Genomic DNA, 17,391 nt, shown 5'->3' on the forward strand with positions numbered 1-17,391 from the left:
TTTTTTTGCGTCTTTGTAGGGTTATTTTTTCCCTAATTAGAGAGCGGCAAAGTAGCCACTTTTTAATACGCTTCTACAGCGTGTTTCTAAACTTTTACATCCATTTGTAGATGCCCTCCCCTTAGATATAAAAATCTGAAAAAAATTCAGGAAGTAGCCAACTATTATGGCTACTTCCAAAAAAAATTTCAACACCCTCCGTCAAAAACCCAATTTTTTGGGAACGCGGCGAAAATCGGCTTTTTAAATAAGCTTCTCTCCGCTCCTCTCGCGCGTTTCCAAACTTCTGGTAGGTACTGTATTTCCGGCTTGCTAGGCTAGGTTCCAACGCTTTAGCCATGCTTGCTTTCGTCGCTTAGATTTTTGTCTTCCTCCCCCTTTAGTGTCTCGTTAAAATGAAGACTATTTCAAGAGATTCATTTTCAAGAGATAAATCCCTTTTGGTTTTATCATCGTCACTTTCCGGGCTGTCTTACCCGCTTTTGTCACGTGACAACGCCTGTCGGTCGGCCGATTGTCGATAACTGCTTCTGCAAGTGGAATCGGACGAAGTAGATGCTGACTTCCGATTAAGTTTGCTCCGCGCAGCTCGTTCGTCTTCTTCTTTTTTTTTTTTCTTGATCGTCTTCTTTTTGGTCAGAAAAACACCATTCGTCACTATGTCCAGTTTGGTTTAGAACTTCTTCTTCTGCGACCTCTTCTGCTTCAATGACACACCACAATTAATCGCTTTCGCTTACGTCTTCGTTGTTGAACATCGTTGAACGTGGTCCGTCATCCGGAGTAGGCAACAAACTGTTTTCTTCTACAACAACGGGGATGTTAAGTAGACCCGTTACTTACTATAATATTTTACAATCACACATTAATTTATTAAAGTGCCGAACCGGATGATTTTAGTGCCGAAACGGTTACTTTTGGTGTCGATACAGTTACTTTTGGTGCCGAATCAACAATATTTTTTTTTTGGGGGGGGGGACGCTCTTAAGTGCCGAAATCACTGGATACCGTCTTACTCCTAACGTTACATGAGAGGATCATTGGTAATTTGCCAATCATCTTGGAGGAACATCTGATTAAACCAAAGGGTACCCTTTTTCAGCTGAAGTAAAATTAATTCGCGCATAAATGGGTTTTGCTGAATTTAATATGGGTAAAATACAAGTAACCTAAAATTCAGCTGAATTGAATTTAAATGACTACAATAGGGGCGTGTACGCGTACCCCCTGGTTTGTGAACGCACTCCTGGGGAATCCGCCATGTTTCCACCTTGTTCGTGTTTCTCTTGAGTGATTCGCATAGGGAACAAAAAAGGGTCCGAAAAAATATTCGTGAAACGTTTCCAGTTAACAGAAGACAACTTGGAATAATTTAATGGGAAAGATAATTGAACGAGCTTTATTTTAGTAAAAATTGCTGTTACGTATTTAAAAAAAATATGTTAAATTTAAATGTTTCCCCTGTTGTTTACTGTTTTCGCGACCGAATCCACAGAGAATCTGCCCGAGGGAAGAAAAAGAAGAAAATGAAAGTATGAAAAAGGGAAAAGAAGAAAGTATGGGCCCATACTTTCTTCTTTTCCCTTTTCTTCCCTCGGGCCAAATAAGATGATCAGCGAGCTTAACTAAAGAACGAAATTAATCGACAGAGCCCTCGAATCGTCTTTAGAGACTCCTAAGAATATGATTGGTCATAATGCAAACTCTACGCCGTCCGACAACCTTCTCGAGACCAGCCTTCGGAATCCACCACCACGATCAGTATATAATTCCGGCAGTGGAGAGTTCAACTGGTTGTCAGCTATGCTACCGAAGATCGAAATAACGCCCTATAACGGGGATCCGAGAGCGTGGCACTCCTTTTCAAGATCCTTTAAAGAGCTCGTTCACGAAGTTTTGCCATCTAATGCCCAGCGAATTGTAGCACTAAGGAATATGCTGACACCGGACGTTCGGCAAGGATTCGAGGCGATGCTGAGAAACGCAAACAGCTACGACAGAGTCTTCGAAGAGCTGCACAGGAGATACGGAGAATCGTACCTAATTGAGCGAGCCTACCTGCACAGACTACAACGCATTAGAAACTGCAGGGTCTTCGACGGCCAGGCACTGTGCGATTTAGCTGCCCAGGTACATGACGTCACATCTGGACTTCAAGACGTAGAAGGGTCTCACATCTGCTCTGGTCCAGCTCTAGAGTTAGTCATCGATAAGCTACCTAGCGATCTCAGGAGCAAATGGGGCATTCACATGCATAGAAGAAAGCCCGCCATTATTACACTCATGGATCTCGACCGAACGCACTGTTGAAATTTATCATAATTAATCTTGTTACATGCAGCAAAATAAATTGAAATTGTATAAAGAAATTCGCACGGTTCGGGTTCGTAAGCTTGTTAGGTGGCATTCCACGGTTGATTAAATATTGTACTAACAATTTTTGGGACAAATGCCCGTGGTAAAAATTTCATTTCAAACCCTGCCTTTTCATACCGATACAATGAAAAATAAAATGTGAAGGTGGTCACATCAGTTTAATTAGTGATTGACGTGGTAAAACAAAGTTAGTTTTGATTTTCACTCAGATAATTGAGCCAGAAAACGGTTTTTCTGATGTTTTGCGAGTTCGGTATGATATTGTATCAATTTGTTAGTCCTTTGAATATAGGGATTTTGCTTCAAAAATTTTTATAGTGAATACAACTATCAACACGTAGACACGTAGCGCCATAAGGAAGCACGCAAAACGAGGGGGGTGTTCTTAATAGCTTGGTGGGAACTGTAATTAAACTTACCCTGTCATCATTTCCTACTTGTTGTTTCCGATGCTGTGAGAAATTAATCAGTTTATGATCCTTCGTTGTTTCTTGACGTGAACTAAAACTGAAATTCATGAAAGGGAAAACACAAATAATAAAGATTTTGAAAGTTTTTATTTAATCAAGATTCAATAATTCATATTGATTGTTACTGCAGCTACTGTGTCGACCTGTGAATGCTGTTGCTCCACTTTAACACAAAACTAACCACTCTAATTTTTTCTACTTTTGACGCGACCCAATGCAACCCTTTTTTTAAAAATTAGGCGCATGAAGAGAAAATTGAAGAGGTGAGTATGGTCCGTTTTCCAAATCGAGAGAAGAGAGACATCTATCAGACAGTGGATGGGTTTGCTTTTGGGTGAAAAGTTTGAAGAAAAATTCTGCCAATCCTGCGAGAAGAACGCAAGCGGTTTCGTGTCGATCTTGCGAGAATGCAAACTTTTAATATTAAACTACTTTTGCCATTTTTTGCGCTTATTACTGAAAATTTATATTAAGAACACAAGTTCGCAAAAATTAAAGCAAAAGCTATGCACTAAGGAAAGATTTTAAAGAAGACAATAACACCTGTTAAATTTGCTATATTGTTTATGAATAACAAAACTAGTGGCGTAAGAAGGTGCAGTCTGGGAAGTAAACTTGGTATTTTTCTTCTAAGTGAAGCAAGCAAGTAACATTCCCCTTTTAATGTGAACATTACAACAAAGGGATGTTTTTACCTTGCAAAAATAGTAGACGTTTTTTAGAATCCAAACCAACAAATTGGCTGTAAAGAAGCATTTTTGTCTAAATTTGATTTGTTCATGGATTCGTAAGATTCTTTGTTATTTACAAATTCTGTGTTATTTATATTATTTCTTTTATCTGGTAGATTCTTCCTCAAACTAAATGCAATCCTGAAATCAGAATACATTTTCTTAATTTCACCCCCTGTGAACATCACTTGGGATTCTTCAGCTTTGAGCTGTATTTATGATGAAGCGGATGCCAAATATTTGTCACGAGTTAAATGCTGTGGGAAAATTAATGTTGGATCAAAGATTACTTTTGATTTAGCATAAAATAATTGCTGTTCTATATAAAGTAGTTTGCGAAGAACTGAATTGCGATTGCACGTCTTTCGGATTTTTAGCGGAACCTTATCTCACAAATTGAAAAGCTACTGGAACCCTTCGCGCATGTCTTACTCACAGCTTGTCAGTGCGGATCTCACGCCGACTTTTTTCTCTTTAATTCCATTCGTTGAGGAGCTTAAACTTCATTTGATTGAAGTAAGATACTGATCTTTTGCATACTGCCTATTAGTAATGCCCTAAAGAAAATAACAGACTTTTACTTAGAAGATTTGTTAATTTAAATTGATTTTTTATCTTCATTCTTTTTACACCTTTTCAAATTTTTTTAGTTACAGCGCTTGACCCAAATTTTAAATTTTTATTATCCCTGAAGGCCTGAACACCAACAAATTATTCAAAATAATATAATTAGCATTATGGATTAATTAGTAAATTGCAATGCATTTCAATTTAAAAATTTTAGTCGTTCAAGAAAAAATCACGTCTGTTCTTAATTTAATGAAGTCTGGATCCCACCCTCTACAAACATAAGGGACAGTAGAAGGTTCACCAAATGACGACGACATGTTGAAAGAATCAAATTCTAGTTCTACTCGGGCTCAGGGTGATAGTATTACCAGTACGAAAACACTTGCAAATAACTGGATTCAAACATATGTTCGCGAAACATTCAGCCGAAAAGACGGGATTTTTTAAGTCCCTTTCCGGATTACGATCCAAAAAGTACCTCAGGAAAAAAGGGGGTATTTTGAAAAGGTTGAGTCACGGATAGCTTGTTTAAAATGAAAAAAGGAAAAGGATTATTTTGAAAATCCAAAAATGAAACGAAAACGATATAGTACCACTTACGCAACACTAATCCGATAAGTGTTGCCGCGAAAGTTTGAGTACGATTAGTCTAATCGTTCTTAAACTTTCTTTGTCTTCAATTTTTCTTCTGATAAATGTCCTCTACTGTATAGTCTTTCCCAGGGTATTGTTCTTGCCCCCACCCCTCTCTATATTTGTTACTCTAGACCAACCTACGGGATTGCAAAAAAAACTTGGTATTCCTATTTTTTTTTGTCGATGATTTTCACTTGTCAGTGGAGCTCTAAGTGTAATTTGAGCTAGATGGCGACCAAGTGTTTTAGTTAAGCCCCTTTCATTGAATTTTTAGACTGCATTGAGGAGTTCAGTGATTGGATGGCACACAATTGTTGTAAAATAAATAACCTAAAAACGGACTTCATGTATGTCGATCCGAAGGGCACACAAACTTTCTCCTCTGAAACTTCACGTAGGTGGAGCTGAATTTGGGCCAGTACTGAATGTTTATTCTCACCTCTCTATTGAGGAGCAGGTTAATATCATCTGTAAGGGAGCCTATTTTGAACTCTATTTCATCTGCCTTATCCACAAGCACCTGTATCTTTGAACGCCGAATATTCTTATCCATACTTTCTTTGCATCCACTATTGACTATTGCAACTCTCTATCCTTCCTGCTAAATTATTAATAAGCTTCAACTTGAAAAAAAAGCACTGCACGGCTGACCACACACTCAAACACTGAAGGACTTAATCATCCCACTGAAGGCCCAGAATCTCTATATTCGTCACACTTTTACAGGCGATCTTCTAATGTTCTTTTTACGCTTTCACTTCCCTGGTTAAAAATAGTAAAAATAATTGGTATTTTTAAATGCTTATCTAACTGCCCAAGATCAAAACCAACGCTCAATATAAAAAGTGTTTCATTGGTTATGTAGATTTGAACTAAAGAAAAGAGACTATTTATCGTAAGACTTTGATGGACCAGTGTACCAATCTTGGATTTTTATCCTTTAATAGGTGGTGTTACACGGAAGAAGACACGAACACAGAGTAAGGAGAACATCTTATATTATTTTAGGACACAAATGAAAAACATTTAATACAGTCCTGTGGAGTTTCAGCGCTTAAGTATTTAATAGGTGCTGACGTTGAGAGGGCACAGACTGCATGTAAGTTTCCAGACGATCCACATACGTGTTGATCACGTGCTAGTTGATCAAAGGTCTACTAACATCCCTCCCTTATTTAAAAAAGACGAATCCGTATCTTGAATGAGTTGAATAGATGAATTCCTTTTCGTAGCCAGATTCAAAATCCATTTTACTGTAGTAACCTTGAGGATTTGAGAAAGCTGTTCAAATGACCGGGTTTCACCTTTATATCAGCTAAACGACTTCTCAGTCTCTGTTAGAGATTTCAATCAAATGGATCGTTCGTTAACTTCCTTTCTTAATCAATATTATTTTTCATCATGTGGGATTACGTTTAAAATAGCGTTCCTTTGGTGGTCGAGATTTACGTGAATTGCGAAATTTTGTAGTCTTCGTCTTCGTCTACTTCAATAGGTTGATATAGGAAAATTTTCAAATAGCATGAGCGGTTGTCTCATGTTTATTTTCTGATTCCGATAAGGACAAGTTTAGTTTAAGCGTAAGTTTAGTTGATGATGGCAACACCATAATAAGAGTTTCACAAACAAGTCAGTGGTCATCACTCGATTATTTTCAAATTCTCCAGCTCCAATATCGGTAAAAAAGGGAGAAATTAAAAAAGTGTTAAGATGATGATGATGATGATGATGAACGCTACAGGTGATGTTTTCTTTTTTACTAAACAAAAATGTTCGATAGAAGAGGGAAAAAGACTTTTTATTAGACTTGAATTAGTGAATATAAGTGCAAATAAGGAGTATGAAAAAAGGGTGGATGCTTGAACTAAAAGATATACGTGTGATATTTTGAAAAGGTATCTGTTCAAGTTTATGCTATGCAATGAGAATTAAATATTTTAAATTTTAAATGAGAATTCTGGTGTATTTATTGGTGATATGAAAAATTCCTTTTTTGTTGCAATTATTCCATGATTTCTTTGGCTGTTCGAGTATTGTCATGATGGATGAAATGAAATGAGAGAGAGGATAAAGTAGGATACCTGATGAGATTTTTTTGGAAACTTCGTTGCAGTAATGTGGATGAGTTTCCTACTGCGAAATGGTTGATGAATTTCTTGAAGTCTGTAAGTTCAGTTAAGTTTGCTTGTTTTTGTGTTTGCGAATGATGAAGATTAGTTCATGGTTGAAATTGCGGGTACTTGAGACGCCATGAAAAAGGCGTCAGCGATGTCGAGCAAAAAAGGGTTCTGACCGGCAGGTCTTGAATCAGAGTTGTCTCGAAGATTACTCCTGAAAGATAGTGAAATTGTCAGCTTTGCGCAGGCGAGGTCAGCAACTGTGACAGGTGGTGTTACACGGATAAGAATAAAACAAAGAGTGAGAACAGCTTGTATTGTATTTAGACACAGATTACAAACTAAACCTTAAGAAATCCTAAGATTAACATCCACTTTTAATACTTGGCCGCCTCAGTTGTGGTTGTGTAGATTGGGACAGAGTAGTACTTACTAGTACTACCCCAAAATTAACAAACCAACATAGCAAAAAGCGAAAGAAAAATAACAAACTGTTGATCAAAAGACTGGGGTTCAGCCAGTTGATAAAATAAACAATACTGTAATTATCAAGGGGCACGAACGTTTCGTTTATCGGAATTGGGCGGTACTAATCCGCAATCCGATGCAATCCTTTCCAATTTCAGCAACGATACAAACTTGACACAAGGATCCCTTCAATGAAGGTTGGTAAATTGAACTACAAAGAGGGCACTTTTCTTCTGGTTTTCTGCGATAGATGGGCGTGTAAGTTTTAGCGCACAAGTTGAACGGGTTGTGCTCATCGTAGTGGAGCTGGACTTCATCATTTGCACCTTTATCGCAAGCCTATGGACACAAAATAAAACAAATTGAGTATGAGTTACCACATTAAACTTCCAAATGAAGTACCTGAAGGATTTTGCGAGTTTGTTGTGCGTTTTTGCAAGTGCCAGCCGATCCAACTGGTTTATCTTCATCATCGTAAACAAAATCGGCATCATCTCCCCAGCCATCAGGTTCACCGGCATCTTCCTTGGTAGCAACAGCAGATCCATAAGCAATGGTACGAGCTCCCATGGGTCCATCGAAAAATCTCTAATCCAGTTCATTTCAAATGTTAAGTTTCCTTTCCCATTAAAATGTATAAAATAAACAATGGCGTACCTTGAAAACAGTCAACAATGGCCAGTTGGATTCCGCCTGAGCAATTGGAGAAGGCGGCTGCAAGAACACAGCAGATCGATTTACAGTAGGTACTGGTTGACATGCTGCTTCCAGCTGTTGTTGCAGTAGTTCAGCTTCTTCATTAAGTCCATGGGTAGCGGCAGTAAGGAAAGCCAAGCTCGTCTAGACCATGTTTAAACATTACTATCATTCAAACCTTAGTTAACTGAACTGTATTACCTGTCCGCAGTTACGAAGCACCTTGACACGTTCTTGCATATCCGCTAGCAAAAGAGCCGATTGGTATTGACCCGAAATGTCCTTGCGAATTTCAGCAATCTTCGTCATCTTTCTTAGCTTGTTTAGGTTGCCAGTAATCAGATACAAAAAGGCCAATTTGTTGAAATTCTTTGTCCTTTGATAGCACATCTCAACGACCTGGTAGTTGCCTATAGAATTCAATATAGAGTAAGTTAACATTATGAAGAACAAAAAATCACTTGCGAGAATCCTTACCTTGAAGAAGGGCAGCTTCGCCAAGTTTCTCCCGACAAAACTTGTCGTCTAAAGCCTTGGCGGCTTCAAGAGCTGCTTCAATGTTGCCACATTGGAGAGCCAGGGCAGTGGGGATCCAACTGGAACATGCGGGGGCGAGCATCACGATCCAAACAGTAGATAGCCTTGCCCTTGACACGGGTGAGGTACATGGGCAGATCTAGGGTACGGATGATGCCGTGATTGCCGTTGATCAATGAATACTTGATCTGGTGGCTAGTGGTGTATATCAGAACACCGGGAACTTCCCCGTGGGCAGTCTTGAGTCTGGGGTTCTCCTGGATGGTGCACAGCACTTCCAGTCGACGGTTGGCGGTGGTCAAGACGTGCTTGCCCAGTAATGCAACGTGACTTGTGTCCACCGACCAAACGATATGACGACATTTGGTCGTTTTAACCTGCAAAGCAAATTTTTGAATAAAGAAGTATTCTTGGAATGATCTACTTGATTTTTTTTATTATTAACTGTCCAGCACTACGTTCCTGTTGGATATCGAATAAGGTCAAGCCTTCTTTATCACGGAGCAAAACGCATCAGCATAAAAGATTTCATCACATGGAGGTGCCAAAAATTTTCTTGCTGACTTCGTTCTTTTCCTTTTTGATTATGATCTAAAAAATAAAAACTGAAATAAATTGTTGTAGAAAAACAAAACGGTGTTTTTTGTCGTAGCATACCGTATGGTTATGACTTATGATCCAAGACAGAAACGATTACGAGCGACTCAGATGGCAGTCACACCTGTTGAACATTTTCCATCGCCACCATCTTGCGGACAATCAGCTTCAACTGGAACCGAGTAGAGCTCGTAGATGCAATTTTCTAAATTGGCAGCGAGTGAGAACCAGAGCAGACTGCTCGGCTAAATTGTGAAGGATGCTGTGGATCGGCGTGCTAGCGCTTCCCCTCAACTGCAGCAAACCGGTATCTTTCGACGTGGTGAGATCCAACTGACGAAGGGTACGCTCCTTTACGTAAAATAGCAGATTGCCGTGCAAGCTGTACGCAGGCCTTTATCGCTCCAGTTTGAAGATCATCATTCCGGAACTGTGCCCTGAATAAACAACACATTAAATTAATCACGTAAAATTTCAAATTGGATTACGCTAATGGGGCATTAGCGTAATCCAATTTGAAATTTTACAGAATATTAATGTACTGGCTGCAAATAGACCCAAAGTCAGATAAGCAGCCATAACCTAGAAACGGTCGTGTTAACGACGGAAAGTGTTGAGGCACGTCCTTTGCTTGAGGTCCCACACACGGATACTCTTTTCCTCTGAGTTGGAAAGGATAAGCTCTTGTTTAGGATGGAACAAGACGCAAGAAACATTGTTGTTATGGCCACGGCAAGTATCTACTCCCCATGCCTATTGACAATTCGGAGAACCAAAAGCTATTTTCAGGAGATTAACAAATCATTTCTGTTGTGCTCTCGTCACCTTAGATTCACTCATTCGCCTATCTGTCTTAAATGTGCATTTTGAGAAAACAGAAAATCAAATTTTAATCCGCAAGAAAACACATCTGTGGATGATCTTAAGGGAATTGTCATATTTTTAAATATTTATTGCTGCATAAAAATTTCTTATGTGAAATATTTCGTTACACCTGTGAATATCCCCTCTAATGTAAAAAAAATTCTTCTCTACTTTGAAGGTCTTTATCCAGTTAGCTGATGTTTTTAAATTTTTTATTATTTCTTCATAATCAACTATTGACAGAACTATCTGCTGACGACATTGTAGCCGCATTAACTGAGACGCAGGCGTAAGATAGAGCAATGCCATCGCGAAATATAAATCTCAAAACAAAACAATTATACCAATCATATTTATGTTCATTATGGCCAATTCCATTCCCATGGCCTAAGCCATTTTGTAACTTGTGAATATTAAATGGGATCACGTCAATTGTGCCCTAACCTATCGCAATGTATGAATAGAAACGGAAATTTTTTATTGTAGGTATTGTAAAGGTATACCCTAAATTTGAAAAGTAGTACACATAAAACTGCTATAAGTTTTTTGGTAGAATTACACGTTTCCTTATTATCAAATATTAACAAATCGCTATTATAAATAAGTTTTGTAACTAATGCACATGTCATGGAAAGATGTCTTTCGTACAGCACTCACATTTTCATTTTTATATGAATTGAACCAGTGATTTATTATTATCAGCATTATAACAGCATATCCTAAATAGGCGTGAGTATTACACATAAGACCATAAGTTTTATAGCAGAATTGCACATTTACTTATTATGACATATTAACAAATTACTACTAAAAATCACTTTTTTATTCTTCCACTAGACACGGGAAATTTTTTTCTGCTTATCTCTTCCAGTATACCGATTTAATCGGTAATTACTTAGTGTCACAAATTAAACAGTATACCATTAATGAGCGTAAGTACTACTCTTGAAACTGTAAATTTTATGACACAATCACAAATTTATTATTTTACGAAATATTTTGAAATCACTGGTGATAATCAGTTTTTTGAGTTCATGATTAGTACAGCGGAACATGTCGTCTTTGCGCTATCCTATCACAATGTATGACTCGAATTGGTGGTTTCTTTTTACCGACATTCTATCATTACACCCTAAATATGTTTTAGTTTAATACTCTTACTATAATACTTTTGTAAGCTTTTCCAATCTTGTTTTTAAAAGGAATTCCAAACTGACGGTCGAATTTTATATTTATTGACTATCAGATATCAAGAAATCACTAGGGATAAACAGGTTTTGTAACTCGTGCATATAAAATGGGTAGGGGAGACTGGAGTAAAACGGGACGGTTTTCGTTTGCCCCCTATATCTCCCCAACTAATTCTTTAATTTCGTTAAAAATTTTTTTTTATGTATTCTTTATTGTAATGTACCCCCCATATTTTTTTTATAATTTTATAATAAACCATTTCCCCATAAAAGACCTTTAAAGTTTACTCAGATTTATGGTAGGAGCCTATTTTTTGGGGTAAGTGAGGACACTGGGGTGGGTGGTAAGGGACGTCCTCCGTTTTCGCCTTAAAATTCATTAATAAAATTGAAAAAAATTGAAAAAGTGTTCCACTGCATAGACTCTTTGAGTTTATAAATGTTTCAATTAAATTATTGTGTTAATGAACCTTTTTTCTTATATATACAAAAACCCTTATGGAGCTGTAGGACATCCTGCGTTGCTAGGTCAGGAAATCGAGCCTCTTAAAAATGCTGTACGCTGATTGGTCCGTAACTGTCCCATTTTAGGCAAAAACGGCTGTCCCAAACAACCCGATTATGACTCTTTTTTTAAAAAGTTCATACCGTCTAAACAAATTGGTCTAAAATTCTAATTTTTGTTTTAAACGATCAAGAAATGAATCAGCTTCATTTAAATTTTAAATTTACATGCCATTACCGTTTATTTGTTTCTATAAACATAAAATGGCGGAGACAAAAATTTATAAATAAAAACCGTTTTTTTAGTTTTGTCAATAACTCATGCAGTTATTGACAAAAATCAACAAAATTTCATGCCGAAGTAGATTATACAGATTTACATAACATACTAAAAATTTTTAAAGTTTTATTAACATCTACTATTTTTCCCCCCACTGTCCCTTTTGACCCGGTGTCCCATTTTACTCCAGTCTCCCCTACATGTCTTCTGTCCACTGAATTTTTCGTTTCTATAGATTGAACCGGTAGTTCCTTATTTTCGCAATTATAATAATACACCAAGGAGATGGAGTCAAGAAAAATTCGTTGAAAGTTAATTAAATAATAATTCCATGACAAACTGATCACTCAACAACTTTTTGAAAGAATTTCATCGAAAGAGAAGAAATATGAATTAAATATGTCGATAGAAGGCCACAATTGAAAAAAACTGCTAGCTATTGCAAATACATGCAAATCAGCATCCGATCGAGGTCTATGTTTAGGGCCCTGAATAATGAAGAAATGTACACTAGCGCTGTAGTGGCAGAGAATGACAAATTTACCGAATTCCACTATGCTTCCCTTGCCGTCAAAACAAGGTGCACACATTTCAAACACCTGTGCAAATTCCCAGTTATTAGCTCTGTGGAATCGTAGAATTTCAAAAGGGTCTATATGCAACGTTGCCGGATGAGAATATATTAATTTAAATGTTTTGAGATACATATTTGGGATTGGCATTGCTGTATATTCTGCCTTCATCTCAGTAATTTTTCGACAGCGTCGTCGTCAGTAGTCAGCTCAGTAAAAATATGACACATAAAAGAGGTTGACTGAAAAAAAAACTAATTTTTGAATTTCCTGAAGCCTATTTGTAAAGGATTCTTGGCCTTACCTGTCTGATAGAATTTGTGCGGCCGTATTATGGGCTTCTCTGTGTCCTACTAGCGTTTGTTGGATTTCTTCCCTTAGCTCCTGGACTCTGATGTCTGGGTTAGGGCTCTAAAGAGCTGTGCTAGTTGAGCAGTAATCACCGTGATTGCCTCTCTTGGCTCGGCTGCCGTAGTAGCTAGGGCTGTGTTGGACTCTCTCTTTAACACAGCCAATGTTTTTCCGAAGGTTTCTTCGGTTGCTCTTAGCTTCTTATTCATTCACATTAATTTATTTTATTATCACACATTTGACAGGGGGAACAAGAAAGATTCTAGATTTGAGGGAGGAACAAAAACGGAGACTATCCGACAATGGAGGAGGTCGCGTTGTGACTTTCGTCACGGATTCCGTAGAAGACCCCATTGGCGTCCATGATGTCCATGACACCTCGGACAGTCAGGACGCACAACTCCACAAATCAAAGAAAGAAGGACATGACACGAAAGAAGCGTGGGTTTGGTCGTGGTGGGTCCCATCGAGAATTTATCTGACGAAATTACGGTCGAGAATCAGCAACTGGATGAAGCACCAGAAGAGCCAGTTTCTGAACCCATAAACATTTCGGTTGAAGAAACATCCATCCAACCGAAACATCCATCCATCCAAGCAATAAGAAAAAAACACAAAATCATACATACATCACCTCACCACAAGAAAACGACAAAAAAAAAGAAAAATTCGGCCTAAATTGCCTCGAGTGGCGTTGTCAAAGAATTCGCCGTCGCTGATCAATTTGTTCACCCCCCCGGCAAAGAAAAGGACAATGGCGGAGATGATGAAAGTCATACGACTTTGCCATTTAAGCATGGTCGGATGCTTATCACTATCTGTGCACAAAATCCAGCATGAGTTTGCTATCTTCAGAAGTACTGAAACGAGGTAGCAAACATTTAAGGCCATCGCCATGCCGGGCAGAACGTGGTTAAACGCGAGGATGATCAACATAAGCCTATCGAATCAATCAACCAGGTCTGATGACGTCAGTAGGTTGGCCTGGCTATTAAAGGTCTGTTTTAAAAATAAAAAAAAATATTAATGGAGGTAATGGGTCCCACACGCGTGACGACATTAACGGGCGAGGAATGACTTACTTTGGCGACAGCATCTGGGGCCGCAGGGGCCGCAGGGACAGCTCTTAGCTTCTTATTCATTCACATTAATTTATTTTATTATCACACATTTGACAGGGGGAACAAGAAAGATTCTAGATTTGAGGGAGGAACAAAAACGGAGACTATCCGACAATGGAGGAGGTCGCGTTGTGACTTTCGTCACGGATTCCGTAGAAGACCCCATTGGCGTCCATGATGTCCATGACACCTCTGACAGTCAGGACGCACAACTCCACAAATCCAAGAAAGAAGGACATGACACGAAAGAAGCGTGGGTTTGGCTCGCGATCGCTGTCAATGATGCTGATGATCAGGCACAAAATGATTTCAATCGCCAGCAAGCTGGCGTAAATGATGTTGAGGTGGCGCGCAGCAGGTGAGAGATCCGAGGCGATGAAATCGTAGATGACTTTAATCAAAGCTCCAAACGCTTTCGCCATTGCGGCTGCTGCGCCATTCGTGACGGCCAAGTTGTTCCGAATTTCAGCCTAGAGGAGAAAAAAAAGTTAAAACTAATTGAAAAAAATGAATTAGTTAAAACTAATTTTAGGGTTACCATTTCGAAAAAAAAACTGTTGCCCGACGAGAGAGAGACGAGACTTTAGAGAAAGACTTTAAGACGTACTTTAAGACCTTCGACTGTTCGACAGAAAATGAGGTTGAGGAAGCTTGTGCTGAACTCGCGTCAGTCACGTGCCCCTTTTCATGAATTTTCTTCTTTCTTGATTTGAGGGAGGAACAAAAACGGAGACTATCCGACAATGGAGGAGGTCGCGTTGTGACTTTCGTCACGGATTCCGTAGAAGACCCCATTGGCGTCCATGATGTCCATGACACCTCGGACAGTCAGGACGCACAACTCCACAAATCCAAGAAAGAAGGACATGACACGAAAGAAGCGTGGGTTTGGCTCGCGATCGATGTCAATGATGCTGATGATCAGGCACAAAATGATTTCAATCGCCAGCAAGCTGGCGTAAATGATGTTGAGGTGGCGCGCAGCAGGTGAGAGATCCGAGGCGATGAAATCGTAGATGACTTTAATCAAAGCTCCAAACGCTTTCGCCATTGCGGCTGCTGCGCCATTCGTGACGGCCAAGTTGTTCCGAATTTCAGCCTAGAGGAGAAAAAAAAAGTTAAAAGTTGAATTTAGGGTTAAAAATTAAAATGAATTAGTTAAAACTAATTTTAGGGTTACCATTTCGAAAAAAAAACTGTTGCCCGACGAGAGAGAGACGAGACTTTAGAGAGAGACTTTAAGACGTACTTTAAGACCTTCGACTGTTCGACAGAAAATGAGGTTGAGGAAGCTTGTGCTGAACTCGCGTCAGTCGCCTGCCCCTTTTCATAAATTTTCTTCTTTCTTGATTTAAGGGAGGAACAAAAACGGAGACTATCCGACAATGGAGGAGGTCGCGTTGTGACTTTCGTCACGGATTCCGTAGAAGACCCCATTGGCGTCCATGATGTCCATGACACCTCGGACAGTTAGGACGCACAACTCCACAAATCCAAGAAAGAAGGACATGACACGAAAGAAGCATGGGTTTGGCTCGCGATCGATGTCAATGATGCTGATGATCAGGCACAAAATGATTTCAATCTGATCGTGCAAGTTTGTTAACTTCGTCCAAATAATTAAAATAAAACTAATTGCAATAATGTGAAGGATGCTAAGTCATATCAGAAAGTAGCTCAGAACTTGAGCAATCCTGGAGACGAGCTTGGTGCAGCAGGGTTCAGGGCGGAAGCAGCATTCGCAAAACAGCCCAACGGTCCACTTGACGCCGGGCGAGCTGGTTTCGATTGATTGATTTAGTCTAAAATTGACAGACGAAATGTACGCTGTTTTTGAATAAAATGGGATTTCAAGAATTTTCTTATTCAAAGATACTTATTTATTCTGAAATATATTCCTCTTGTGCACACGGTGTCCACCCGTTTCGTTACTGCTTTTCAGAACTTCGATCGTGTCGTTATGCAAATGCGGCAACAATTTTTTCCCTTTTGGAACTGTACATGTCAGTTTCGGCTTCGCCACAAGTTAATTGGTGGTGGCTAGCAAGTAAAAGATGTTGAAAGCCAGACCAGCACTAGTCAATCGCCGGGTGAAATCAATCATGATCTTAATAATCGCGTTGCATGCACTCAAAAAATTTCCACCCGCCATGGAGTTTACTTGTGTGTTGTAGGTGATCTGTTTGTCAGCCAAAATGATCTCTCGTTTTTGGGCCGCACGTCCACCGGCTTCTCGTTGTTGGCAGCAGGATTTTCACCAACAAGTTCACCGGCATCGGTGGCACGTTGGTTGTTAATATCTTATATTATGGTTAATAACCTAATATTAGGTACCAGCTTTCGTAAAACGTCTGTTTTTGGTGCTTTTTTGGGAAATCTAAAAATTCTCAACGAGGAACGATGATAAAAATTTAGGAAGTTGTCGAAAACTTCAAACAATTATTGAAAAACCTTTCGAATTGTGAGACGACCATTTCCAGGCTTGGTATTATCGTAAATATGGTACTATCGAACCGTTACTCGATAAAAGATGCCACTGAAAACATTTTTTGTTTTCTTCCTCACTGCGAACAATTCTTTTTCAATAAATGAGTATTAATCGATGATCGGAAAGCCAGTAATTAATGAAATATCCAATACAGATATCTCCCTTCTAAATAGCAAGCTAAAATACAAGAACAACTTACATTACTATTAAGAAATCCCCCAAAGCCTCTTTTTACGCAATAAATATTTGAGAATGTAGAGAAAATTGAAGTGTTTTGCCTTTTAGACACGTAGAAAAAGTTCACTTTCGTAAATTCATGAAAATTTTTTCAGGTACGATTCAATTAAATTATGAAAAAAAATTAAGGAACTTTAAGGAAGAAAGTATAAGCATAGTTTGTGTTGCAGTTCTATTGCGTTAAAAGAAACTGGGATTCCCAATAATACTTGAACATTTTATTTAAACAGAGCAGCTCACAAAAAAATAAAAAAATAAGAATTAATTTAGATCGATTGTTATTGAAAATAAAAAGTCTGGCTTAACGGTATAACTGCTATGTTTGTGCGTTTAAAGATTCTTAGAAAAGGTGTAAGAACAACCCTAATCTTGTTCAAGATCCATTTTATAAACTGCTTCCAGGTTTCTTTTGGTTAGGTTCCATATCTGATAAAACTATGAATTATTAATCTTATTTTTATGAATTGTTCTTTACAGGGATGAATTAAATAATTAGCAGCATAAATAAAAAATTATAAAGACTAACAATTGTGAATTTTTGGATGGTGTCGCAGGATGATGCCGCGCCTTCATTCCCAGATTTTCC

General features: G+C 38.5%; 1 pseudogene; it reads right to left on the reverse strand.

The window, feature by feature from the left end:
- Nucleotides 1-7,459: 7,459 nt before the first annotated feature.
- On the reverse strand, nucleotides 7,460-14,101 carry LOC124348730 (annotated as a pseudogene).
- Between the last annotated feature and the right edge of the window lie 3,290 nt (nucleotides 14,102-17,391).

The sequence above is a fragment of the Daphnia pulicaria genome, chromosome 7 (assembly GCF_021234035.1).
Source record: "Daphnia pulicaria isolate SC F1-1A chromosome 7, SC_F0-13Bv2, whole genome shotgun sequence".
In the NCBI taxonomy this organism is placed as follows: domain Eukaryota; kingdom Metazoa; phylum Arthropoda; class Branchiopoda; order Diplostraca; family Daphniidae; genus Daphnia; species Daphnia pulicaria.